The 26,050-nt window shown below is 44.1% G+C and overlaps 1 non-coding gene across 1 annotated transcript; it reads left to right on the top strand.

The window, feature by feature from the left end:
• The first annotated feature begins 10,700 nt into the window (after positions 1-10,700).
• Positions 10,701-10,807, top strand: LOC125599359. The gene has a single exon (XR_007333148.1). It is a non-coding gene; the product is annotated as a small nucleolar RNA R71 (small nucleolar RNA).
• Positions 10,808-26,050: the final 15,243 nt, after the last annotated feature.

Raw genomic sequence — 26,050 nt, 5'->3', positions numbered from 1 at the left:
AGGATACCAACCAAGATCCTGGAAGATCAAGCTCCTTATGAAGTTTTAAACAGAAGCAAACCTGTGCTGGATCACTTAAGAGTATTTGGATGCGTGTGCTTTGTACTTGTACCCGGGGAGCTAAGGAATAAGCTAGAAGCAAAGAGCACAAGAGCCATGTTCATTGGCTACTCAACGTCACAAAAGGGATACAAATGCTATGATTCAGAAGCCAGGAGAGTTCTTGTGTCTAGAGATGTGAAGTTCTTGGAGGATAAGAGCTTTTATGGAGATAGAAAGTGGGAAGATCTTGAAGATTTGTCTCAACCATCTGATCGAGCTACAAGTCTTAGGCGTGTACTGGAAGGACTTGGAATCAACATGTCCCAGGATCAGCAACCATCAAAGGAGAATGAAGCTGAAGAACCATCACACCATGATCATGAGGGGGAAATGAGGCTGAGCCTGAAGATCATGAGGATCAAGACTCAGATAGTCATGGTCAAGGTGTGATGCAAAGAGAGGAAGAATCCATACAAGAAGATTATGTGGAACCAATTGAACCAAATGAAGTAGAAAGAGAAGCAGTTCAGCCTACGGTGGTGCAGCCTACGGTGGTGGAGGTGGAACAAGCCCCATTAAGGAGAAGCACACGGCTGAAGAGAGATGCTTCCAACTGGGTAAACACGAGAGTGTACTACAATGCTCAAGCTGTGAAGCATCCCTCTCAGGCTGTGTGCTCATTTGCGAGCTACCCAAAGGAACATTGTGCATTCATTACAAGCTTAGATGAGAGCAGTGTACCAAGATCATATGAAGAAGCAATGTTACATGAAGATTGGAAAGAATCAGTGGGTGATGAAGCAAATGCTATGATAAAGAATGACACTTGGTTTGAAAGTGAGTTACCAAGAGGGAAGAAGGCAGTAACAAGCAAGTGGATATTCACTATCAAGTATCTACCTGATGGAACTATTGAGAGGAAGAAGACAAGATGATACACTAAATATGAATCTTTGCTACTGCCAAGTTAACAGTTGTGATTATAGTACTTTAGATTCAATCCAGAGGACCAGTCTACACTTTACTCTTATAAATCTCAATATCAAGCTAAGAAGAAAATGGTTTTCAATTCAATTGGTGGCGCGAGAAAACAAGTAAACTAGAGGTTGATTCAATTTAACAAGAAGCTAGCCTAGGGTATTTCATTGGGTGTTGAGCGAGAGCCAAACAATTATTCAAGCGCGGTGCAGTGCTTTCTAGAACTCGGATCACTCAGCTGGAACACCCCACTGTCGTGGTGGTGATCTCTTTGCTGGTCGGTCCCATCATCTAACTGTCGTTGAGATGAGAAACGACTGCAAGCCTTAGAGGTCAGGTCCGATCAGTTCACTTACTACCCTAATATCTACTTTCGCTGATTAGGGATACTAAGCTCATTCAATACATGTCAAGCTATCTCCTAAGCGGTTAGCTAGGCGATAAACTTAGGATCTAACATCAAGTGATCAGATTAATGGAAGCTTAAGAATAGTATGGATGAAGAATAATCAAGAATAGCTTATCTATGTTTAGCTCATATTTCAACACCCTAAAAACCCTAGGCGAGCTAGATCACTACTCAATCATGATGCAAGAAATCAAAGACATAGATCCTGAATGAAACTGCATAATAATAAGAGTAGTAAACAAGGGTTCAGAAGGTCTTCTCTATGAGAGAATGGATTCTTCTCCCTTACAAGTTGCAGATCGCAAAAGCTAATAGTTCTCTTGTAAAAACTAGCGTAAGAAATAAAATAGGATAGATGGCGTCTTTATATGGAGGCGCCAATAGGTAGAAAAGAAATTAGGGCAACAAGGCCTTAATTCCCGAAAATAGAAGCTTCCTTATTTGTCGGGAACAACCTCGGGATCACTCCGTCTGCTTGTTCTGCTGAGAACAGTCTCGGGACTGTTCGTCTTGAGTGTTCTCCGCAAAATGCTCCAAAAGGACAGCTTCTCTTCAAGCATGCTCTCTTCATTCTTCTACCAACTCCAGACCTGTAAAAGATCAAAAAGGACTAGACTGACTCGGATTATGGACTCGAATCAATACAAAAACACCTATACAATGATGTGAAAAACACCATATATCAATTCCCCCAGACTTAGATCCTTGTTTGTCCTCGAACAAAGCAAGTATCAAGAACAGGAGAAAAGTTTGAAAGTGTGGGAACTCGCTTATTCTCAGCAACCATACTCTTACCACAAATCTCTGAACCATACAAGCAGTAGATTAGAACCACACACACTTACTGGAAACCCCTGATCGCTGTTCACAGATCGGCTCCTTACTCTACATCTTGACCTGAAAAAGCGACACTTTCGAGACCAAACTCCATTTGTTCAATTAGAATTTTCGTGAGCTTCTTGTCATGGGCGCTACTCAGGGTGGACGGTCTAGGTATGGAACAAGCTTTTTAATGGTGGAGTTGAGAGTGTTTAGGGGTTACCGATTTCTTAGAGGATGCAGGATATCGCACAAAATGGCAAGAGAGAACGGATCCATTGATGTCCACAGCCTCTACTCGTTTTTGCTCTCTTTCGAACGGTTGCTCTCTGTTCTGGAACAGTCATCAGACTGCTCTGCTTGCCCCCTTCTATGTTCTCCGAAAATTAGCCTGAACTCCTTCTTGGCTTTCCCAGTGGCTCATGTTCCCTCGAACTCATCTCCTTCTCCATCGTCAAATGCCAAAAACGAAAGGTAATAATTTTTTTTTTTTTTTTTTTTTTTTTTTTTCAAATGGCATGAAAGTAGAGATGAGGTGACGAAGAAGGAGGTAGCATGTGATTTTGAGAAGGCCACTGGTGGATCTGATTCGCATCATTCTGCTATACTTGCACGATCCATTGGTCATGGAGCAGTTGGTCCCTTGATCTGCTTGTTCTCCTTTCTGATTGAATTTCTGCAGCAGTAACGAGTAAAGGCTGCGTTGATCCTTTCCTCTCCAACCTTTTTGCACATATCTGCACATATAACACTGAGAAACAAATGCCTGAAGTTGGAACGAAGGCTAAGGTACAAGGTGGGAACTAGCTAAAGATGAGCTAGCTACTCAGGAACAGCAAGATGGATAAAAAGGATAAGAAGTCCTGAGTATAGGTCTCGTTTCCCTGATCTAGTACCCATAACAAGAAGAATTAAAGTCCAGATTAGGTTCAGATATAGTGGAGTTGAGTCTACCCAGTGTAACCTGATCGGTGGAGAACTTCTGGAGTGTCAAATGAGATAAGTCAGGGTGTTCCAGGTCCATGTGTGGGTCTTTCATCACTGCTAAGGTCACTGAATAAGAAGGTTAAAGCACGAGGTGGTTAAGAAATCATCACAAAATAAGGTCCTGATTACCACAATAAGTTTGACTGGACTGACTCGATCCTAGGGACTGACTCAATAAAAACATGGAAATCGTACAGAGTTTCTCCCCCAGACTTACTTCACACCATCCCTGGTTGTGAAAATAAATCGGAGAAGGCTAAAACACACCAAACCAAAAACAAATAGCAGGGAAATAAATAGTTCAGATGGATAAAACAAGGGAATAGGAATAGTCCGTTTGGACTCAGTCTGAATCGCCGCTGCCGGAGTGGCCGGCTGTTCTCCGGTTCCTCGGAAGTCTCTCTTCTCTAGCTGAAGTGCCCGCTGGTTCTTTGCCTGGGCGCCTTGTTCCTTGTGTCGTCTGCTCATCCTGACTTCTGATGCAGCCTCCAGTGAGTGCTCTGAGGATCCTCTTCATGAGGCTGTTGTTTTTCTTCTGGGAGTCCACCATCCAACGTCTGTAGGCGTGGTCATCTGTAACATCCGTGAGGTCCTCTAGGTCGTAAGCACCATCAGCAGGTGGAGTTATGTCCTCCACATCATCCCCTGCCGCATTCTCATCTGGAATTGGCGCTCGGGGGTCGACGCACAAGTGTTCTGCGTTTGGCAAGAACACTATGTTATCCAAGGTTGTGAAATCTGTTAACCCTGGAAGAGGGAGCTTGCAGTAGAGAGTGATCCCGTCCTTGTCTGTGAACTTGTATGTGCTTTCGTCGCGCAGGATGTGGCACGTGATCAAATAGGCGGTGTCAATGTACTCAAGCTCAGGAACAACCGTGTAGGAATCCAGGTCGATGTTGAAGCGTTTGAACAAGGGTGTGAGAACACTGCCGCAGCGATCTTTCTTGTCTTCCGTTCGGACCATGGAATCCTTGCGCTCAGAGAGCATCGTGATGAGAAGGAATCCAGGGTTTGTTTTCACAGTCTGTATCGGTATGACTCTGTCTCTACGGATCTCATCCTCGAGGCCGGTGTATAGAACCTGCAGCTCTCCGTTTGTGACCTTGGAGGTGTGTTCCTTTGCGAATAGGATGTTCGAGACGATCTTGGCAATGATACGCAGAGTGGGGTTTCGGATTTGTGACTGATAAGCCTTGCGAGAAGTGAACTTCCCTGTCGCAATGAGATCCCAAAAGGCGTTTGCTGGCGCGAACTTTTTGTCAACTGAGACCTCTCTTGGCGTGTCTGCGATCTCGAGTAGTTCGTTTAGATCGTGGAGAGAGATGGAGCAGAACTTGCCGTCAGCCATGAAGGAGAAGTAGCAGTTCTCGTATGTTGGCGCAGTTGGGTTCTGGTAAGTAATCTGAGCTGTTGCGAGCAATTGCCTAACCAAATCTGGATAGAGAACTTGGGCTTGGTAGCAGAGAGGAGCGAGGCCCATGACATCGAGCGTCTCGAACACATCAGACTCGAGACCAAGAGCAGCTAAGGTCTCTGCGTGAGCAAATCGTGTGGGCAGGATCTCTGCTGCGAGAAGCCTGTTGTATCTTGCTGCGGACTCCTTGTCCCACCCCTCACAATTGTAGTCAAGGAGTTGTGGGTCATTGATGTTGATCGGTTGACCCTCAGCCTTGTTCGGCCATGGGTAGGAGGAAGGGACGTTCGCGGAGTGAGAAGGCGTGGCTGCTCCGCGAGAGGCCTTGAGTGCTTTAGGGTTCCTTGTTCTTGGAGGCATCTGCAAAACAAAGTCAATTTCCAAATTAGCCATGCTCAACGGTTGTTCAGAAACGATGGGACATTCCAATCTCTCAATTTTGCCCAAGTCCATCAATTTCTAACAACCTACAACTTCCATCAATTCCCAACACAATCGCAATCACTCAAGAACCCAAAATCTATAGCTACAATCTAAGAACCAATCGCTAAGCAAAAGGTAAGGAGGATTCGAGGAGACACTTCCAAACCGCGTTTTGGATGTGCGAAGGGGAAGGGGATCTGAGCGATTACCTTGATTGGATTGTTGTTCCTGCAAAACCAAACCGATCTCTAGAGGATCCAAGAGATTAGAGCAAAATCGATGGAGAAGAATATGAAATGTGAGTTTTCGATTTAGGGTTCTTTGAGGTTGGTTTGCGGCTCTAGATATAAGGGGGTGGTGAAGTTAGTGGGCCTTAAATAGGCCATTTCCCTTTTCCTCTTTTTTTTTGTTCGAGCACTTACCTGGGAACAATCAGTGGAACAAACGCCGGAGTGTTCTGCTGAGAAGTGCTCGATTTTCTTTCTGCAAGTTAGTTTTTTTTTTTTTTTTTTTTTTTAGAAATAAAAGAAATATTTACACTCACCAGTGGGTTGCCTCCCACCAAGCGCTTCTTTTCAGTCACTAGCTTGACTTTTGTGAGCCGATTAGGCTTGAAGGGGATCACTTAAGGGTATTTCTACACCTTCAGCGATTGTTGTATCAGCAAGGTAAGGCTTGAGGCGCTGCCCATTAACAACAAATTCTCCTCCTCTTGTGTCCAGCAACACGACAGCTCCATAGGGGCGAACCTCCTTGATGGTGAAAGGTCCTGACCATCTGGATTTTAGCTTTCCAGGGAACAGCTTAATCCTTGAGTTGAATAGTAAGACCTGATCATTCGGAGCAAAGCTTCTGCTGATGATCCGTTTGTCATGGAATGCCTTGGTTTTTCTTTGTAGATTTTGGAGCTCTCATAGGCCAGATGCCTAATCTCTTCCAACTCATGGATCTGAATTGTTCGCCTCTCCTTAGCAGGTTTGATATCGAAGTTAAGCAGCTTAACAGCCCAAGCTGCCTTATACTCTAGCTCCACAGGTAGGTGACATGCCTTGCCATAGACCAGATGATAGGGAGTGGTCCCTAATGGGGTCTTATAGGCTGTTCTGTAGGCCCAGAGAGCGTCGTCAAGCTTGATGGACCAGTCCTTACGCGTGGTATTGACTGTTTTCTGCAGAATGTTCTTGATCTCTCTGTTGGAAATTTCCACTTGGCCACTCGTTTGAGGATGATAGGCGGTTGCAACCTTGTGTTTCACGCCGTTCTTGTTCAGTAATCCTTGGAACACTCTGTTGATGAAGTGAGTTCCACCATCGCTGATAACCACTCTAGGTACTCCAAATCTTGGAAAGATGATGGAGGTGAACATCTTGGTTACAACTCGTGCGTCGTTGGTCGGACTAGCAATTGCTTCTACCCACTTGGAGACATAGTCGACTGCAACCAGGATGTACTCGTTTTGTGAGAAGGTGGGAAAGGTCCCATAAAATCTATTCCCCAGCAGTCGAACACCTCAACTTCCAATATGTAGTTCTGGGGCATCTCATTCCTTTTGCTGATACTGCCCATTCGCTGGCATGCATTGCATCTGGATATGAAAGCGTGAGCATCTCTGAACATTGTTGGCCACCAGAATCCCGCTTGGAGAATTTTGGAGACTGTTTTGAATGTGGCGAAATGTCCAGCGTAGGAAGATCCGTGGCAGTGGTGTAGGATCCCTGGAATTTCAGCCTCCGGAACACATCGTCTGAAGATCCCATCCTTGCATTGTCGGTATAGATAAGGCTCATCCCAGAAGTAGTGCCTTGCCTCTCTTAAGAATTTCCTCTTCTCGTTCCCCGTGAACTTCTGAGGCTCCTTTTCAGCAGCTAAGAAATTTGCAATCTCAGCAAACCACGGTAGATCAGGATATTGCTTCTGGATCGTTGCCACAAACTGCTCTAGTTGCGTAGAACAAGCTGTTTCTATGCGCATTGGTGGTTCCGTGTAGCAAAGACCAATCGCACTGACGTGTTCCACTGGTTGTTCTTCGTCAATCACTGTATCATCGTTTATTTTCATTCTGGAAAGGTGGTCCGCTACTCCATTTTCTACCCCCTTCTTGTCTTTATTTCCAGGTCAAATTCCTGAAGGAGGAGAATCCATCTCAGGAGCCGCGGTTTGGCATCTTTTTTCGTAAGCAGGTACTTGAGAGCTGCATGATCCGTGTGGACTATCACCTTAGACCCAACCAGATATGATCGGAACTTCTCAAAAGCATAGACGATGGCCAGGAGTTCCTTCTCTGTGGTGGCATACCTACATTGAGCTTCATCCAGTGTCTTGCTCGCGTAGTAGATCACATGGAGCTTCTTATCCTTCCGCTGTCCAAGCACTGCTCCCACTGCAAAGTCACTCGCGTCCGTCATGATCTCGAAAGGGAGGTCCCAGTCTGGCGGCTGGACAACCGGTGCACTGACAAGAGCTCCCTTGATCGTGTGAAATGAAGCTAAGCACTCGTTGTCGAAATCGAACTTTGTTTCCTTGCAGAGCAGTCTAGTGAGTGGTCTTGCGATTCTCGAGAAGTCCTGGATGAATCTTCTGTAAAAACCAGCATGTCCCAAAAAGCTTTTTATTCCCCTCACTGAAGTTGGGGGTTGCAGACTCATCATGATATCGATCTTTGCCTTGTCCACTTCGATGCCTTTTTCTGAAATCTTATGTCCTAGAACAATCCCATCTCTGACCATGAAATGGCATTTTTCCCAATTCAGCACGAGATGCTTCTCCTCGCATCGCTTCAGAACCCTGCACAAGTTTGACAAACAGACACTAAAGGAGCTCCCATAGACGCTGAAATCGTCCATGAAAACTTCCATTATGTCTTCAATTAGATCAGTGAAAATTGACATCATGCAGCGTTGAAAGGTCGCTGGAGCATTGCACAGCCCGAAAGGCATTCTCCTGTAGGCGTATGTTCCATAAGGACATGTGAACGTCGTCTTTTCTTGATCGTCTGGGTGGATGGGAATCTGAAAGAAACCTGAATAACCATCTAAAAAGCAATAGTAAGGGTGGTTAGCCAATCTTTCAAGCATTTGATCAATGAAGGGAAGTGGAAAGTGATCCTTGCGAGTCGCAGCATTCAATTTACGGAAATCAATGCACATGCGATGACCAGTTACTGTTCTAGTAGGGATTAATTCATTCTTTTCATTTGTTATAACAGTGATCCCTCCTTTCTTAGGCACTACATGAACAGGACTAACCCACTTACTATCAGAAATCGCATAAATTACACCAGCTTCTAGAAGTTTCATTATCTCCTTCTTTACAACATCTTTCAGATTTGGGTTTAACCTCCTCTGATGTTCTACAGAAGTCATTGATTCATCTTCTAGGTGTATTCTATGCATGCACAGATCAGGTGAAATGCCAGGTATATCAGCTAGGGAATATCCTAATGCTTTTCGATATTTCCTAAGTTCGCATAAGAGAAGAGCAGTTTCAGCATTGTTCAAGTCAGCATTTACGATTACTGGGTATGTAGAATTTGGTCCAAGAAATGCGTACCTGAGCCCCTTAGGGAGTGTTTTGAGCTCGACTTTTGGAGCTTTGGATTCACTCCACGGGTCATTGTTCCTACTTGGTGGAACAGGCGAGCTCGATGAGTCTGAGGCATTGTTCTCCCCCAGACTAAGATATGCCACTAATCTTTCCATGGTTCTGGCGGAGTCCAACATCTTGGCGTACCCATCAGCGTCGATGTTCTGGACATTCTGTTCTGCTTCAGCTCTAGTCAGAGCTAGTTCCAGCGGATCATCTATTAGGATCTCCTCAATCATCTGATCACTCGGTTCCAGCGGATCACCCTCCTCTTGGACAGTGAAGGTTTGTCCATCTAGCATAGGTTTCTTGAGCATCTGATTCATCTCGAACCTCATCACAATGTCTCCTAGGTGGAGGTCGATTTTTCCCTGTCGCACATCTATGATAGCTCCGACAGTGCATAGGAATGGTCTGCCTAGGATCAGAGGATCCTTTGATTCTTCCTCAAGTTCCAGAACAACGAAATCGGCAGGGACAAGTGTGTTCCCAACCAGAACCTGGATATCCTCGATGATTCCGACTGGAGATTTCACTGATCGATCAGCAAATACTAGGGACATCCTGGTAGGTTTGAAATCTGTGAATCCTAGGCGCTTAGCCACAGAGTACGGCATGAGGTTGATGCTTGATCCCAGATCGACTAGCGAACACGAGAAGACTGTTCTCCCTATTTGGATGGAAAGGACAAATTTTCCAGGATCACCTAGCTTCTTGATCCTTTTGTTCTGGAGAACAGCGCTGCACTCTTTAGAGACTACCATGAACTCACTGTCATCGGTTATCTTTCCAGAAATTAGTCCTTTCACAAAGCTACTCATGGATGGCATCATCTGGATTGCACTCATGAGAGGGAGTCTGACTGTTAAGTCTTCCAGCATCTTCCTACATTTCATCTCCTCCTTGTCCTTGCGTGTGGCCTTAGCAGGAACAGGGTACGGAACCTTTGGCACATAGTCACGGGTGGGAACAGGTTCTGCCATTGGGCGAACAACCACAGTAGGCTGCTCTGTAGTGGTCGGAGTATGTTTAACAGGAAGCTCTGCTTCTTCCTCGTCTGCTGGTGCGGTTACAGGTGGCTGTTCTGATTCTTTCTGCTTCCCCTTTTCAGCTGTTGTGAATCTCTTGGGTGCCAGATCAGTTAACTGCTTCCCACTCCTAAGCGCGACTGCATTACACTCCTTGGGATTTTTATCTGTTTTTCCAGGAAGAGTGCCTTGCTGTCTCTTCACACTCTCAGCAGTCTGAGCAATCTGAATATCCATCTGCCTCATATGGCTCGAGACATTATCATATTTGGCACTCAGGTCATTGAACATGTGATTCATTCGGGTATTGATGTCGTTTGTGACCTGATTCAGTGCTTTTCCCTGAATCTGTTGTCCTTGGAGCAGCTGGCTCATCATATTGGCAAGACTCTTCATCTCGTCTTGTGGAGCAGTTTGAGCAGGCTGTGCAGGCTGCTGGTTAGTCGGTTGTTTCTGGTTGTGGAACTGAGTATTCTGAGCTGGGCTGAGGACAAAGGTTCTTCCTTGATTTCCATACCCCCGTTGGTAGCCACTGTTCTGAACCTGGTTGCCTTGAGCATTTTATGTGTTACCATCGGGTTTAGGGTTGTTGAACAGGTGGGGGTTGTTCCTCACGTTAGGGTTCGGGTGATAGTTTTTAAACTGCCATCCTTGCCCATTGACATAGCTAACCTCATGGTGGTCCTCAGTCGCCTGGTCCGCTTCTGATGTAGCGTCTATGGTTCCTTTATCCTGAGGAGACTCTTCCATGATGAAGACATGGTTCTGATTACTCTTAATCAGCTGATCGACCTTGGCAGAGAGCTCATCTATTTTGCTATTGTCGATGCTGTTCACCTTTTGGGTGCGGTCTGTCTCTCGGTTGCTGTCAGCTGAGCTTGAGGCCATGTTCTCAATTAGCGCGAAAGCGCCTTGAGTGGATTGGGTCATGAAATCTCCATTACTGGCTGAGTTTAAAGCATTCCTGTACTCCCAACCTACTCCATCGTAGAAAACTCCGAGTAGATAATCTTCTTCAAAACCATGATGTGGGCACTCTCTGCGATAGACGTTGAATCGCTCCCATGCGTCGCAGAACGGCTCATCTACCAGCTGTTTAAAGGTGGCGATCTTCTGTCTCAGAGCTGCCGTCTTTGATTTCGTGTAGAAGTGGCTCAAGAAAGCGGATCTGACTTGTTCCCATGTGGTGAGCGATCCAGTTGGTAGGGAATCTAGCCAGCGAGCAGCCTTCCCATCGAGAGAGAAAGGGAACAAAGTACACTTGATGTAATCTGGTGGTACTCCATTCGCCTTAGTGAACCCACACATCTTCTCAAAATTTTCAATGTGGTCCATCGGTATTTCTGCAGGAAGTCCGTTGAAGATCTTCCTCTGCACCAGACCTATCAAGGCGGGCTTGATCTCAAAGTCTTGTCTAGTGCAAGGTGGAGGGTTGATGGCGGATCGCGTAGCAGGTAGATTACGCAAGAGATTCCTTTGGCCAATCTGATCAACTTCCTCCGGTGCATTCCGTTGGTTTGCAGCGTTCGCTTGGATAGTTTGCTGCATCTGCTGCATCTGTTGTTGCATGAGTGCAAACGCAGCAGTAAGATCATCCTGATGATCACCCATGTTGGTGCTTGTAGGTCTAGGCAGTTGACGGTTCTGACGTTCTAATCTCGCTAGTTCTTCGTTGGTAAGCTGATGCAATGGTCCTTGGGCGTTGCTCCGAGTATGTCTACTGGTCATGCACCTGGATCATTAGCTGTGACAAAGAAACAGAGGCGAGTTAGATATCTTAGACTTAAAATGAAACCGAAAAGTAGAGGTAAAAAAATCTGGTCCCCGTCGCAACGGCGCCAAAACTTGATACAATAAATATGAATCTTTGCTACTGCCAAGTTAACAGTTGTGATTATAGTACTTTAGATTCAATCCAGAGGACCAGTCTACACTTTACTCTTATAAATCTCAATATCAAGCTAAGAAGAAAATGGTTTTCAATTCAATTGGTGGCGCAGAAAACAAGTAAACTAGAGGTTGATTCAATTTAACAAGAAGCTAGCCTAGGGTATTTCATTGGGTGTTGAGCGAGAGCCAAACAATTATTCAAGCGCGGTGCAGTGCTTTCTAGAACTCGGATCACTCAGCTGGAACACCCCACTGTCGTGGTGGTGATCTCTTTGCTGGTCGGTCCCATCATCTAACTGTCGTTGAGATGAGAAACGACTGCAAGCCTTAGAGGTCAGGTCCGATCAGTTCACTTACTACCCTAATATCTACTTTCGCTGATTAGGGATACTAAGCTCATTCAATACATGTCAAGCTATCTCCTAAGCGGTTAGCTAGGCGATAAACTTAGGATCTAACATCAAGTGATCAGATTAATGAAAGCTTTATGAATAGTATGGATGAAGAATAATCAAGAATAGCTTATCTATGTTTAGCTCATATTTCAACACCCTAAAAACCCTAGGCGAGCTAGATCACTACTCAATCATGATGCAAGAAATCAAAGACATAGATCCTGAATGAAACTGCATAATAATAAGAGTAGTAAACAAGGGTTCAGAAGGTCTTCTCTATGAGAGAATGGATTCTTCTCCCTTACAAGTTGCAGATCGCAAAAGCTAATAGTTCTCTTGTAAAAAACTAGCGTAAGAAATAAAATAGGATAGATGGCGTCTTTATATGGAGGCGCCAATAGGTAGAAAAGAAATTAGGGCAACAAGGCCTTAATTCCCGAAAATAGAAGCTTCCTTATTTGTCGGGAACAACCTCGGGATCACTCCGTATGCTTGTTCTGCTAGAGAACAGTCTCGGGACTGTTCGTCTTGAGTGTTCTCCGCAAAATGCTCCAAAAGGACAGCTTCTCTTCAAGCATGCTCTCTTCATTCTTCTACCAACTCCAGACCTGTAAAAGATCAAAAAGGACTAGACTGACTCGGATTATGGACTCGAATCAATACAAAAACACCTATACAATGATGTGAAAAACACCATATATCACAAGACTGGTGGCTAGAGGATACACTCAAACATATGGGGAAGACTACATTGATACCTTTGCCCCTGTTGCCAAACTCCATACCATAAGAATTGTACTATCTCTTGCTGTGAATCTTGAGTGGGAGCTTTGGCAGATGGATGTGAAGAATGCCTTTCTTCAAGGAGAGCTAGAGGATGAAGTGTATATGTATCCCCCACCGGTTCTAGAGCACCTTGTGAAACCTGGAAATGTATTGAGACTCAAGAAGGCTATCTATGGGTTGAAGCAATCTCCTAGAGCATGGTATAACAAGCTGAGCACTACCTTAAATGGGCGTGGGTTCAAGAAGTCTGAATTGGATCACACTCTCTTCACTCTCACTACACCCTCAGGTATCATCTGTCTACTTGTATATGTTGATGACATTATCATAACAGGTAGTGATAAGGCTGGTATAAAAGCCACAAAGGAGTTTTTGACATCTGTGTTTGAAATCAAAGACTTAGGAGAAATGAAATACTTCCTTGGAATTGAGTTGTGTAGATCTAAGGAAGGATTGTTCATTTCCCAAAGGAAGTACACACTTGATCTTTTGAAAGATGCAGGTATACAAGGAGATAAGACAGCAAAGATGCCTCTTGAAGATGGATACAAGATTCCACGTGAGGGGGAGATTGAAGATAGCAAGGCCTTTCATGATCCAAAGCTATACAGGAAGCTAGTAGGGAAGCTCATCTACCTCACCATCACACGACCAGACATTTGCTTTGCTGTGAACCAAGTGAGCCAGCATATGCAAGTTCCAAAGGATCATCACTGGCGCATGGTGGAGAGACTGCTCTTGTATCTGAACGGGACATCAAGCCTTGGAGTTTGGATGGGATGCAACAAGAGTACTGAAGTAGTGGGATATTGTGATGCGGATTGGGCTGGAGATAGAGCAGACAGAAGATCAACCACTGGCTACTGTACATTCATTGGAGGCAACTTGGTGACTTGGAAGAGCAAGAAGCAGAAGGTGGTGTCTTGTTCAAGTGCTGAAGCTGAGTATAGAGCAATGCTGAAGCTTACCAATGAGTTGGTATGGATCAAAGGGATCTTGAAGCATTTGGAGATAGAGCAAGCAACTCCAATGACTATGCATTGTGACAATCAAGCGGCTATACACATTGCAACCAACTCAGTCTTCCATGAGAGAACCAAGCACATTGAAGTTGATTGTCACAAGGTGAGGCAGATGATTGTCTTGGGAGTAATCTTGCCATGCTACACAAGGAGTGAGGATCAACTTGCGGATGTGTTCACCAAGGCTGCAAGACAAAAGACTATGGAGTCCATTCATACCAGATTGGGACTCATAGATCTTTCCTCAAGGAGCTGATCCCCTTTGCCATGAGGTCTTTACTCTTTTTCCCTCATCAAGGTTTTGTCCCAATGGGTTTTCCTTGGTGAGGTTTTAATGAGGAAGATCTCATGGCTGTTCCAAGCTTGAATGGATTCTAGAATTCAAGCTTGAGGGGAGTGTTGAAATGAGTTGAGTATAAGCAAAGGAAGTGATGGGGTATAAGGAAGCATTATGAGAAGGATGTGTTAAGGAAAGGATGAGGTATGAGGTCGACCAGTCCGTACAATCCGTACTGACCGTACTGGCCGTACAGGCCGTACATTCTAGGGTCGACCCATCATCAACCAAAACTTACCATCCTTACCCAAGTTACTTTGGAGAGTTACCTTGAGTGTTAAGGAGGCTTATGACCGTTGAAGGGAAGAAAGGAGACGCGGAGAAGACAGGCTGGCATAGCTGTAAAGTAATCAGCATCTTGGAATATGCTGAAAGTGTGTGAAGCACTCCATTGGCTAGTTCAAACCATCCGCTCCCTTTAGCTTTGACTACACATGCTTTGCCTTATCTCTTATGCTGAAACCCTAGTCTTTCCTTTGCTATATATTGTAAACTCTGCCTTGATTAATAACAACACGAGTTTATGAGTCTCTCTCTCTCTAGTTCATCATGATAATCTCATACACTTTCTCTTAAACACTCTAATCTCTCTTGAATCTCTCTTAGTCTTCTCAATACCTTTCACATTCTCTAAAGTCATAGGGGTGAGTGTGATTTCTTTTTCTCAAAATCAGAGTGTTCTTGAGTGTTCTTGAGTGTTCTTGGGATTATTGAGGTTTCTGGGTATGTGTGTTGTCTATTCTTTTGTGGCTGGGTTTATTTGAAATTCTCTGGTGGAAACATGGATATGAAGCACGAATCTAGTGGAGTAGTGAAGATTCAAGAAGAAAACAAGTGGGTTTGGCCAAGATGGGTAAAGACAGCTTTGGGAAGCTGTGAGATTTGGAGTAATCAAGTAAAGGGAGAACCTTTAATGGAGAGAGCTGCTGATGGGGGTCAGACAGCAAGGTTGAAATGTGAAGATCAGTTGAGTCTTGAAGAAAGTATATCTCTTGAGAAGATTGAAGATGTTTATGAGAACAAGATCAATCTAAGGAGGATGTATGAAGTCAGGAAGATGATCTGTGAGTTGAAACAAGGGAAAGAAGGTTTCAATCAGCATGTGAAGAAGCTGAGATGTTTGTGGTCGGAGTTACAAAGCTTGAGACCAAGAAGTTGTGATCCAAGAGTGCTAGAAGAGTGGCGCGAGCAAGATGTTGTCTTCAGCCTCCTTGCAAGCTTGGATTCATCTTATGGCTGGTTGGTAAAGCTTATTCTCAAGGAAGAGAAGCTACCCAACATGGAAGAAGTGTGTGTACTTGTTCAGAGGCTTCATCAAGTGATGGAAGAGAACAAAGAGATAACTTGGAGTAAGGAGGGTGCTAAAAGGAAGAAGGGAAGGCTGAGACGACGTTCTAAGGCTCAGATCAGAAGAGGAAGGTGTTGGAAGAGAAGCATACTGTCTGGTTATCAAGGTAGCTATGGTACTATGAAGATGGGCAGAGAAGAAGCACAACAGATTCTTATGGGAGAGTGTTCTTACTCAGCTTACATGGGAGAATCTGTAGAGAGCAGTGGGGTCATGAGGAAGCTAGAGACCAAAGGAGCAGATGAGCGTGTCACAAAGGATGAATGGGATGAGTTTGTCAAGTATGTGTATGCTTTGGCTACAACCCGGAGACAAGGTGCTCCTGCCAAATCATCCACATCCAACAAACCCATCATTGTTGATTCTGGAGCAAGTCATCACATGATTAGTGATAGAAGCTTAATGAGTGATGTAAAGAAAGCCACTGGGGGTGTGATGATAGCCAATGGAGATAGGATTCCAATAGAAGGGGTTGGAAAGCTCAAGCTATTTGACAAAGACTCAGATGCCTTCTACATGCCACAGTTTGCTTCAAATCTGGTATCTGTGAGGAAAGCCACGATTGATCTTGGCTGTCAAGTAGTATTCAGGCCAGATGATGTTGAGTTCCAAGATTTGAAGACTGGAAGGGTCATTGGGAGAGGAGACAGCAAGAATAATCTATACCAGCTCCAATTGGCTAAGATTTCTAAACCCTTTGATTCTATGTGTTTGAATAGTACTTATGAGAAGATTGATAGTATTACTTGGCATGCTAGATTGGGTCATCCTCATGCTCGTGCTATTGAATTGATAATTCCTAATATGTCATTTAATCACTTGGAGTGTGAAGCATGCATATTAGGAAAGCATTGTAGGACTGTTTTTCCAACATCAGAAACTACTTATGAGCATTGCTTTGATCTAGTTCATTCAGATGTGTGGACTGCTCCTTGTTTGTCTAGAGATAGCCAGAAGTACTTTGTGACATTCATTGATGAGAAGTCTAAGTATACTTGGCTTACATTGCTTCCATCTAAAGATAGGGTGCTAGAAGCATTTATGAACTTCCAAGCATATGTATCTAATCAATACAATGCTACTGTGAAGGTACTGAGATCAGATAATGGAGGTGAATGTTGAGATGAGAGAATAAAGAGTTGATATATTGAGAGGGGAAGAGAGTTGGAGCAGACAGTAACTTTGGAGTTTTACTGTGGTAACTTTAGTTTAACCACAGTAACTACTTGGGAAGTTATCTGATGGGATGAGAAGGTAACTTAGTGAAGAGAAGAGAGTAAACTCGACCAAAGAGGATAAGGAAGGATAAGGGAGCAGTTTGACAGCCTGTATAATGCTGGAAAGGAGAGGATGCTTTTCTACTAGTGCAAGCATGTGAGAAAGCACAGCCAAGTGATTCAAAAGGAGTTCCAGCCTGTCCTTTGACTACACATGCTTATACATTTCGAAATTACTTGTTGCTCTCTCTTTATATACTTGTAAACCCTCATCAGTATTAATTAATGGAGTTTTGAGTCTCTCTCTTGTTCTTAATCTCCAATCTCTTTAATTCTCAGATTAGACTTAATCACTCTTTAAATCACTAAATCTAATATGGTATCAGAGCCAGGTTCGTTTAAAAGGAGAGAGTGATTTTCGTTTTTCTAAATGTTCTTGAGTGTTCTTGAGTGTTCTTGAGAGTTCTTGAGATTTTTCAAGAGCTAGATCCTTTAAAAGTCAAGTTTGTGTCTGTTGGTGTTTCTTTTGGAGAGTCAGCTTCAAGGGAGTCCCTTTAGGTGTTTGACAAGGTCAGAAGATGGGTCTAGCTTGTGGTTCAGCAAGGCGTGAAGAGAAGGAAGAGAGAGGGAATGAGTGGGGGTGGTTCTCACAAATGAAAACGACTCTGAAGAGGTGTGGAGTTTGGAGAAACCATGAGAAGGAAGAGTCTTTGAAGGGTAAAGCTGCTGAGAAAGATCAGACAGCAAGAGAAACAAGTGGAAATTGCTTTAGTCTTGAAGAAAGTACACTGCTTGAGAAGATTGAAGATGTTTATGAGAACAAGATCAGTCTTAGGAGAGTGTATGAAGTCAAGAAGGTGATTAGTGGAGGTAAACCAGGAAGAGAAGAGTTCAATAACCATGTGAGGAAGCTACAACATTTGTGGGTTGAACTACAAGGGTTGAGATCCCATGTGGATGGGGATACTACACAAGAGCAAGAGACGGTCTTGAAGCTCTTGGCGAGCATGGAGTCATCATATGGGTGGCTGGTAGAGATGGTTCTAAGAGGGGAACAGCTTCCGGAAATGGAAGAGATTTGTGGGCTTATAAGAAGGGCGTATGAGATAATGAGAGATGATGAGAGGCTAACCATGAGTAGGAGTGAGAGCTCATGGAAGCCAACTGGGAGTAGGAGTGAGAGCTTCCAGAAGCTAACCATGAGTAGGAGTGAGGGCTCATGGAGGCTAACCGGGAGTAGGAGTGAGGGCTTCCGGAAGAAGAGAAGGTGCAGAATGCTATCCAAAGCTTCTATCAACATAGGAAAGGGTAGAAAGAGAGTTGTGGGAGAGTGTTCTTACTCAGCCTACATGGGGGAATCAGTAGAAGACAGTGGGGTGTTAAGAGAGCAGGAGAAAGGGAGTGGAGCTGATGATCGCATCACCAGGAAGGAATGGAGAGTGTTCATGGAACATGTACAAGCCTTAACAGCAAGCAAGAAGCATGCTATACAATCCGGAGCTTCTAAACCCATGGTGATTGATTCTGGAGCAAGTCATCATATGATCAGTGATAGGAGGCTTATAAGTGAGATCAAGGCTGCAACAGGGAGTGTTAGGATAGCTAATGGTGCTATGATCCCAATAGAAGGAGTGGGAAAGCTCAAACTGTTTGAGAAGGACACGGCTGCCTTCTACATGCCTCAGTTCACTTCAAATCTATTATCTGTGAAGAAAGCTACCATTGATCTTGATTGTCAAGTAGTATTCAGACCTGATGAAGTTGAGTTTCAAGATTTGAAGACTGGGAGAGTCATTGGCAGAGGAGACAGCAAAAATCAGCTATACCACCTCGACTTGGCTAAGACCTCTAATCCCTTTGATTCTATTTGCTTGAGTAGTACTGCTGAGAAGATTGATAGTATTACTTGGCATGCTAGATTAGGACATCCTCATGCTCGTGCCATTGAATTGATAATCCCTAATATGTCATTCAATCACTTGGATTGTGAAGCATGCATATTAGGAAAGCATTGTAGGACTGTTTTCCCAACATCTAAGACTACTTATGAGCATTGCTTTGATCTAGTTCACTCGGATGTGTGGACCGCTCCATGCATGTCTAGAGACAGCCATAAATACTTTGTGACATTCATTGATGAGAAGTCTAAGTATACATGGCTCACATTGCTTCCATCTAAAGATAAGGTGCTAGAAGCGTTTATGAACTTCCAAGCATATGTATCTAATCAATACAATGCTACTGTGAAGGTACTGAGATCAGACAACGGAGGTGAATACATCAGCAATGCCTTCAAGAGTCATCTAGCCAAGCATGGGATTGTGCATCAGACCAGTTGTCCCTACACACCACAGCAGAATGGTGTAGCTGAGAGGAAGAATAGGCACTTGATGGAGGTTGCTAGGTCGATGATGTTTCATGCAAATGTCCCAAAAAGATTTTGGGGAGATGCTGTTCAGACTGCTTGCTACCTCATCAACCGGGTCCCAACCAAGATACTGAAGAATCTGTCTCCATTTGAGGTGCTGAATAAGAGCAAGCCTTTTATTGATCACCTACGAGTATTTGGGTGTGTATGCTATGTCATGACTCCAGGAGAACAGAGAAACAAGCTGGAGGCAAAGAGTACTAAGGCAATGTTTATTGGATACTCTATCACTCAGAAGGGATACAAGTGCTATGATCCTGAAGCAAGGAGAGTGATGGTATCTAGAGAAGTGAAGTTTATTGAATCCAAAGGGTATTATGAAGAAAAGGAGTGGGAAAATCTGAAGGATTTGTCTCAAGCTCCATCTGATAGAGCAACAACACTGAGGGTGCTGTTGGAGAAGCTAGGGATAGGGTTATCCCAGGATCAGGAATCTGGAAGAAGAGAGTCTTCCAATCCTACTAGTGAAGCTGAAAGAACAACTCCTCTTGATCATGAGAGGGGGAATGGAACTGAATCTCATGAGCAAGTGCACAATCAAGAAGATTCAGGCCAGCATAATCAAGAGGTGACACAGGAAGTAGAGAGTGGTGCTCAGTCTAGTGGAGATGGGCAAAGAGAGTCTACTGGCTCAGATGAGAGTGGTACTCAGTCTAGTGGAGATTGGGAAGTAGATCCTGATGGGTCAAATGAGAGTGGTGCTCAATCAAGTGAAGATGGGCAAGAAACACAAGAAGAACAAGTTCAGGAGCTAAGGAGGAGCACAAGGGTGAAGAGAGATGCTTCCAACTGGGTAAACACGAGAGTGTACTACAATGCCCAGGCTGTGGAGCATCCTTCTCAAGCTATGTGTTCCTTTGCAGAGTTTCCGGACGAGCATATAGCCTTCACAGTAAGCTTGGATGAGAGCTATATTCCAAGGACATATGAAGAAGCTATGGCTTTAAAGGAGTGGAGAGATTCAGTTGCTGATGAGTCCGGAGCCATGATTAAGAATGAAACATGGTATGAGAGTGAGCTGCCTAAAGGGAAGAAGGCAGTGACTAGTAAATGGGTGTTCACAATCAAGTTTCATCCTGATGGAAGAATAGAGAGGCGCAAGTCTAGGTTGGTGGCAAGAGGATTTACTCAGACATATGGTGAGGACTATGTTGAGACCTTTGCTCCTGTGGCTAAACTTCATACTATCAGGATTGTATTATCTTTAGCTGTGAATCTTGAGTGGGATTTGTGGCAAATGGATGTGAAGAATGCATTCCTTCAAGGAGAGTTGGAAGATGAAGTATACATGCATCCACCACCAGGTCTTGAACATCTAGTAAAGAAGGGTAATGTGTTGAGGTTGAGGAAAGCTATCTATGGTCTCAAGCAGTCTCCAAGGGCGTGGTACAACAAGTTGAGTACTACACTGAATGGGAGAGGGTTCAGAAAGTCAGAATTGGATCACACTCTCTTTACCCTAACCACCTCATCTGGTATTGTGGTATTGCTTGTGTATGTGGATGATATCATCATCACAGGCAGTGATAAGGAAGGCATCAAGGCTACAAAGGAGTATCTCAAGGCAAGCTTTGAGATTAAAGACTTGGGGGAAATGAAGTATTTTCTTGGGATTGAGATATGCAGATCAAAGGAAGGATTGTTTATGTCTCAAAGGAAGTATGTGATTGATCTATTGAAGGGAGCAGATGCCTATGGAGGAAAGACAGCCAAGATGCCAATGGAGGATGGTTACAAGGTTCCACGTGAGGGGGAGATTGAGGATAGCAAGCCATTCCATGATCCTAAGCTTTATAGGAAGCTAGTGGGGAAGTTGATTTATCTTACCATTACTAGACCTGATGTGTGCTTTGCGGTGAATCAAGTCAGTCAACACATGCAAGTTCCTAAGGAGCACCACTGGCGGATGGTGGAAAGGATCTTGATGTATCTGAATGGAACTACTGGTCTTGGAGTATGGATGGGATGTAACAAGAGTACTGAGGTTGTAGGCTACTGTGATGCAGATTGGGCTGGGGACCGAGCAGATAGAAGATCAACCACAGGCTATTGTACATTCATTGGTGGTAACTTGGTCACTTGGAAGAGTAAGAAGCAGAAGGTAGTGTCTTGTTCCAGTGCTGAGGCCGAGTATAGAGCAATGCTGAAGCTTACAAATGAGCTAGTGTGGATAAAAGGGATTTTGAAGCATCTGGAGATTATTCAAGCAACGCCAATGACAATGCATTGTGATAATCAAGCAGCTATCCACATTGCATCTAATTCTGTGTTCCATGAGAGAACAAAGCACATTGAGGTTGATTGTCACAAGGTGAGGCAGATGATGATTCTTGGGGTGATTCTACCTTGTTATACTCGGAGTGAGGATCAGTTAGCAGATGTGTTCACAAAGGCAGCAAGGCAAAAGACAATGGAGTCCATACACATCAGGTTAGGACTCATTGATCTCTCGCCTAAGGGCTAGTCTATACACTCTCCTGATCATGTGATCTCTACTCTTTTTCCTCATTAAGGTTTTGTCCCAATGGGTTTTCTTAATGAGGTTTTAATGAGGGAGATCTCATGGTCCTTCCAAGCTTGACTTGTTCCACATGGTCAAGCTTGAGGGGGAGTGTTGAGATGAGAGAATAAAGAGTTGATATATTGAGAGGGGAAGAGAGTTGGAGCAGACAGTAACTTTGGAGTTTTACTGTGGTAACTTTAGTTTAACCACAGTAACTACTTGGGAAGTTATCTGATGGGATGAGAAGGTAACTTAGTGAAGAGAAGAGAGTAAACTCGACCAAAGAGGATAAGGAAGGATAAGGGAGCAGTTTGACAGCCTGTATGATGCTGGAAAGGAGAGGATGCTTTTCTACTAGTGCAAGCATGTGAGAAAGCACAGCCAAGTGATTCAAAAGGAGTTCCAGCCTGTCCTTTGACTACACATGCTTATACATTTCGAAATTACTTGTTGCTCTCTCTTTATATACTTGTAAACCCTCATCAGTATTAATTAATGGAGTTTTGAGTCTCTCTCTCTTAAGTCTCTCTCTTGTTCTTAATCTCCAATCTCTTTAATTCTCAGATTAGACTTAATCACTCTTTAAATCACTAAATCTAATAGTGAATACATCAGCAATGCCTTCAAGAGTCATCTAGCCAAGCATGGGATTGTGCATCAGACTAGCTGTCCTTATACACCACAGCAGAATGGTGTAGCTGAGAGGAAGAACAGGCACTTGATGGAGGTTGCTAGATCAATGATGTTTCATGCAAATGTCCCAAAACGTTTTTGGAGTGATGCTGTGCAGACTGCTTGCTATCTCATCAACCGGGTTCCAACCAAGATATTGAAGAATCTGTCTCCATTTGAAGTGTTGAACAAGAGCAAACCTGTCATTGATCACCTACGTGTCTTTGGGTGTGTGTGCTATGTCATGGTTCCAGGAGAGCAGAGAAACAAGCTGGAGGCAAAGAGTACTAAGGCTATGTTCATTGGTTACTCTATCACTCAGAAAGGGTACAAGTGCTATGATCCTGAATCAAGGAGAGTGATGGTATCTAGAGAAGTGAAGTTTGTTGAAACAAAAGGTTATTATGAAGAAAAGGAGTGGGAAAATCTGAAGGATTTGTCTCAAGCTCCATCTGATAAGGCAACAATACTGAGAGTGTTGTTGGAGAAGCTCGGGATAGGGTTGTCCCAGGATCAGGAACCCGGCAGGAGAGAGTCTTCCAATCAGACTGGTGGAGCTGGAAGAACAACTCCTCTTGATCATGAGAGGGGGAATGGAACTGAATCTGGTGAGCAAGAGCAAAACCAAGAGGATTCAGGTCTTCATGATCAAGTTGAGAACAATGTTCAGTCTAGTGGAGAAGTGGATGAGGTTCAGTCTAGTGGAGAAGTAGATGAGGTTCAGTCTAGTGGAGAAGAACAAGTCGGACCGGCCAGTTCAGAAGATGAGCAAGTGGAGCCGGCTAGTGTGCAAACTGAAGATCAGGTGCAAGCTTTGAGGAGGAGCACAAGGATAAAGAGGGATCCTTCCAACTGGGTAAACACGAGAGTGTACTACAATGCCCAGGCTGTGGAGCATCCTTCTCAAGCTGTGTGTTCCTTTGCTGAGTTTCCAGAGGAGCATTATGCCTTTATGATTAGTCTGGATGAGAGTTATGTGCCAAGGACTTATGAAGAAGCTATGTTAGACAAGGAATGGAAAGAATCAGTGGGAGCTGAAGCAGGTGCTATGATCAAGAATGATACATGGTATGAGAGTGAGCTGCCTAAGGGAAAGAAGGCTGTATCTAGTAGATGGATCTTCACAATCAAGTATCTAGCAAATGGACAGATTGATAGGAAGAAGACCAGACTGGTTGCAAGAGGATTTACACAAACCTATGGAGAGGATTACATTGATACCTTTGCACCAGTAGCTAAGCTGCACACAGTTCGGATTGTGTTGTCCATTGCAACAAACTTGGAGTGGGATTTGTGGCAGATGGATGTGAAGAATGCTTTCTTACAAGGTGAGCTAGAAGATGAGGTATACATGCTTCCTCCTCCTGGTCTTGAGCATCTAGTAAAACCAGGAAATGTTTTGAGATTGAAGAAGGCAATATATGGGTTGAAGCAGTCTCCTAGAGCTTGGTACAGAAAGCTGAGTACAACTCTCAATGGGAGAGGATTCAGGAAGTCTGAACTGGATCATACACTCTTCACTTTGGTTACTCCATCAGGGATCATTGTGATACTGGTATATGTGGATGATTTGATTATCACAGGGAGTGATAAGGCTGGGATTAAAGCCACTAAAGAGTTCCTCAAGTCTGTGTTTGATATCAAAGACTTGGGAGAGATGAAGTATTTCTTGGGGATTGAGATATGCAGATCCAAGGAGGGTTTGTTTATGTGTCAAAGGAAGTATACAATGGATATGTTGAAGGAGACTGATGTACTTGGAGGAAAGGTAGCCAAGACACCTCTTGAAGAGGGGTATAAAGTCTTACGTGAGGGGGAGGTTGAAGAGAACCAGTTGTTTGAGGATGCTAAGCTGTATAGGAAGATGGTTGGCAAGCTGATCTACTTGACTATTACCAGGCCAGATATATGCTTTGCTGTGAATCAAGTGAGTCAACATATGCAGGCGCCAAAGGTCCATCACTGGAAGATGGTTGATAGGATACTGAGGTATTTGAGTGGGACGGCTGGACAAGGAGTTGGATGGGCTGTAATGGCAGTACAGAAGTGGTTGGGTATTGTGATGCTGATTGGGCAGGAGATAGAGTAGACAGGAGATCAACTACTGGGTATTGTACATTCATTGGAGGGAACTTGGTTACTTGGAAGAGTAAGAAGCAGAAGGTTATCTCTTGTTCAAGTGCTGAAGCTGAGTATAGAGCCATGTTGAAGCTGACAAACGAGTTGGTGTGGATCAAGGGGATCTTGAAGCATCTAGAGATTGAGCAGAGTGCTCCTATGACTATGCATTGTGACAATCAAGCAGCTATCCACATTGCCTCCAACTCAGTGTTTCATGAGAGAACAAAGCACATAGAGGTGGATTGTCATAAGGTGAGGCAGATGATTATCCTAGGAGTGATTCTGCCATGTTATACAAGAAGTGAAGATCAGCTTGCAGATGTATTTACCAAGGCAGCGAGATTGAAGACAATGGAGTCCATACTATCCAGGCTTGGACTCATTGATCTTACTCCCAGGAGCTGAGCCCCTTAACCATGGAGTCTCCACTCTTTTTCCCTCATCAAAGTTTTATCCCAATGGGTTTTCTTTGGTGAGGTTTTTAATGAGGGAGGTCTTCATGGTTTCCAAGCTTGACTTGTTCCACATGGTCAAGCTTGAGGGGGAGTGTTGAGTATCACTTTTAGGATTGAGTAGAGTAATCTGAGTGAATAAGAAAGACTAGAAGTGATTTAGAAGAGATTTGAGTATGAAATGAGATTAAGAGTCTAGTATAGAACCATTGAGAGACAAAGAGACTAAGAGAGACTCATAACTTTCCTTAATGTTATTAGTGAGACTGAGTTACAAATATATAGTGTCGAGATTAGGGTTTTACAACACAAGAGGATAAGCTAAAGCATGTGGAGTCAAAGAGGGTGGAGCGCTTCTTTTGAATTGATCCAATGAGGTTCTTCACATGTGTAAGGCATCTAGTATCTTGGATAAGATCCCTTTTGCCTTTCCAGCTGTGCCAGACTGTCACGCCCAGCTTCTTCCTTTCCCTTAACGGTCACAACTCATCCTAAGCTTTGGGTAAAGCTTCTTCCCTTCAACCGAGTTACTCGGGTAAGTTTCTTTTACCTTTGGTCGAGTTTGGTCGATACAATGTGTACGGCCGGTACGGCCTGTACGGCCTGTACGGTCCATCCGTACCAAACTCTCCCAAACTCTCCATGCTCTCCATTCCTCAACTCTACACTTCCTTATCTCTTTATCCCTTCAACCCCTCATCTCTTCTTCTTATACTCAGCTCAATTCAACACTCCCCCTCAATCTTAGCTTTATGAAAGTCTAAGATTGGACAGCCATGAGATCTTCCTCATTAAAAACCTCACCAAGGAAAACCCATTGGGACAAAACCTTGATGAGGGAAAAAGAGTAAAGACCTCACAGCCAAGGGGATCAGCTCCTTCTCTTCCCAAGATCAATGAGGCCCAACCTGATGTGAATGGACTCCATTGTCTTCTGTCTCGCAGCCTTGGTGAACACATCAGCCAACTGATCTTCACTTCTCGTATAGCAAGGTAAGATCACTCCAAGCACAATCATCTGTCTCACCTTGTGGCAATCAACCTCAATGTGCTTGGTTCTCTCATGGAACACCGAGTTGGATGCAATGTGAATGGCAGCTTGATTGTCGCAATGCATTGTCATTGGAGTGGCTTGATCAATCTCCAAGTGCTTCAAGATGCCTTTGATCCACACCAACTCGTTTGTGAGCTTCAGCA

This window comes from Brassica napus, unplaced genomic scaffold (assembly GCF_020379485.1).
Source record: "Brassica napus cultivar Da-Ae unplaced genomic scaffold, Da-Ae ScsIHWf_1845;HRSCAF=2481, whole genome shotgun sequence".
Taxonomy (NCBI): Eukaryota; Viridiplantae; Streptophyta; class Magnoliopsida; order Brassicales; family Brassicaceae; genus Brassica; species Brassica napus.
The sequence above is the reverse complement of the archived record's forward strand: the minus strand, read 5'-3'. Positions and strand labels throughout refer to the sequence as shown.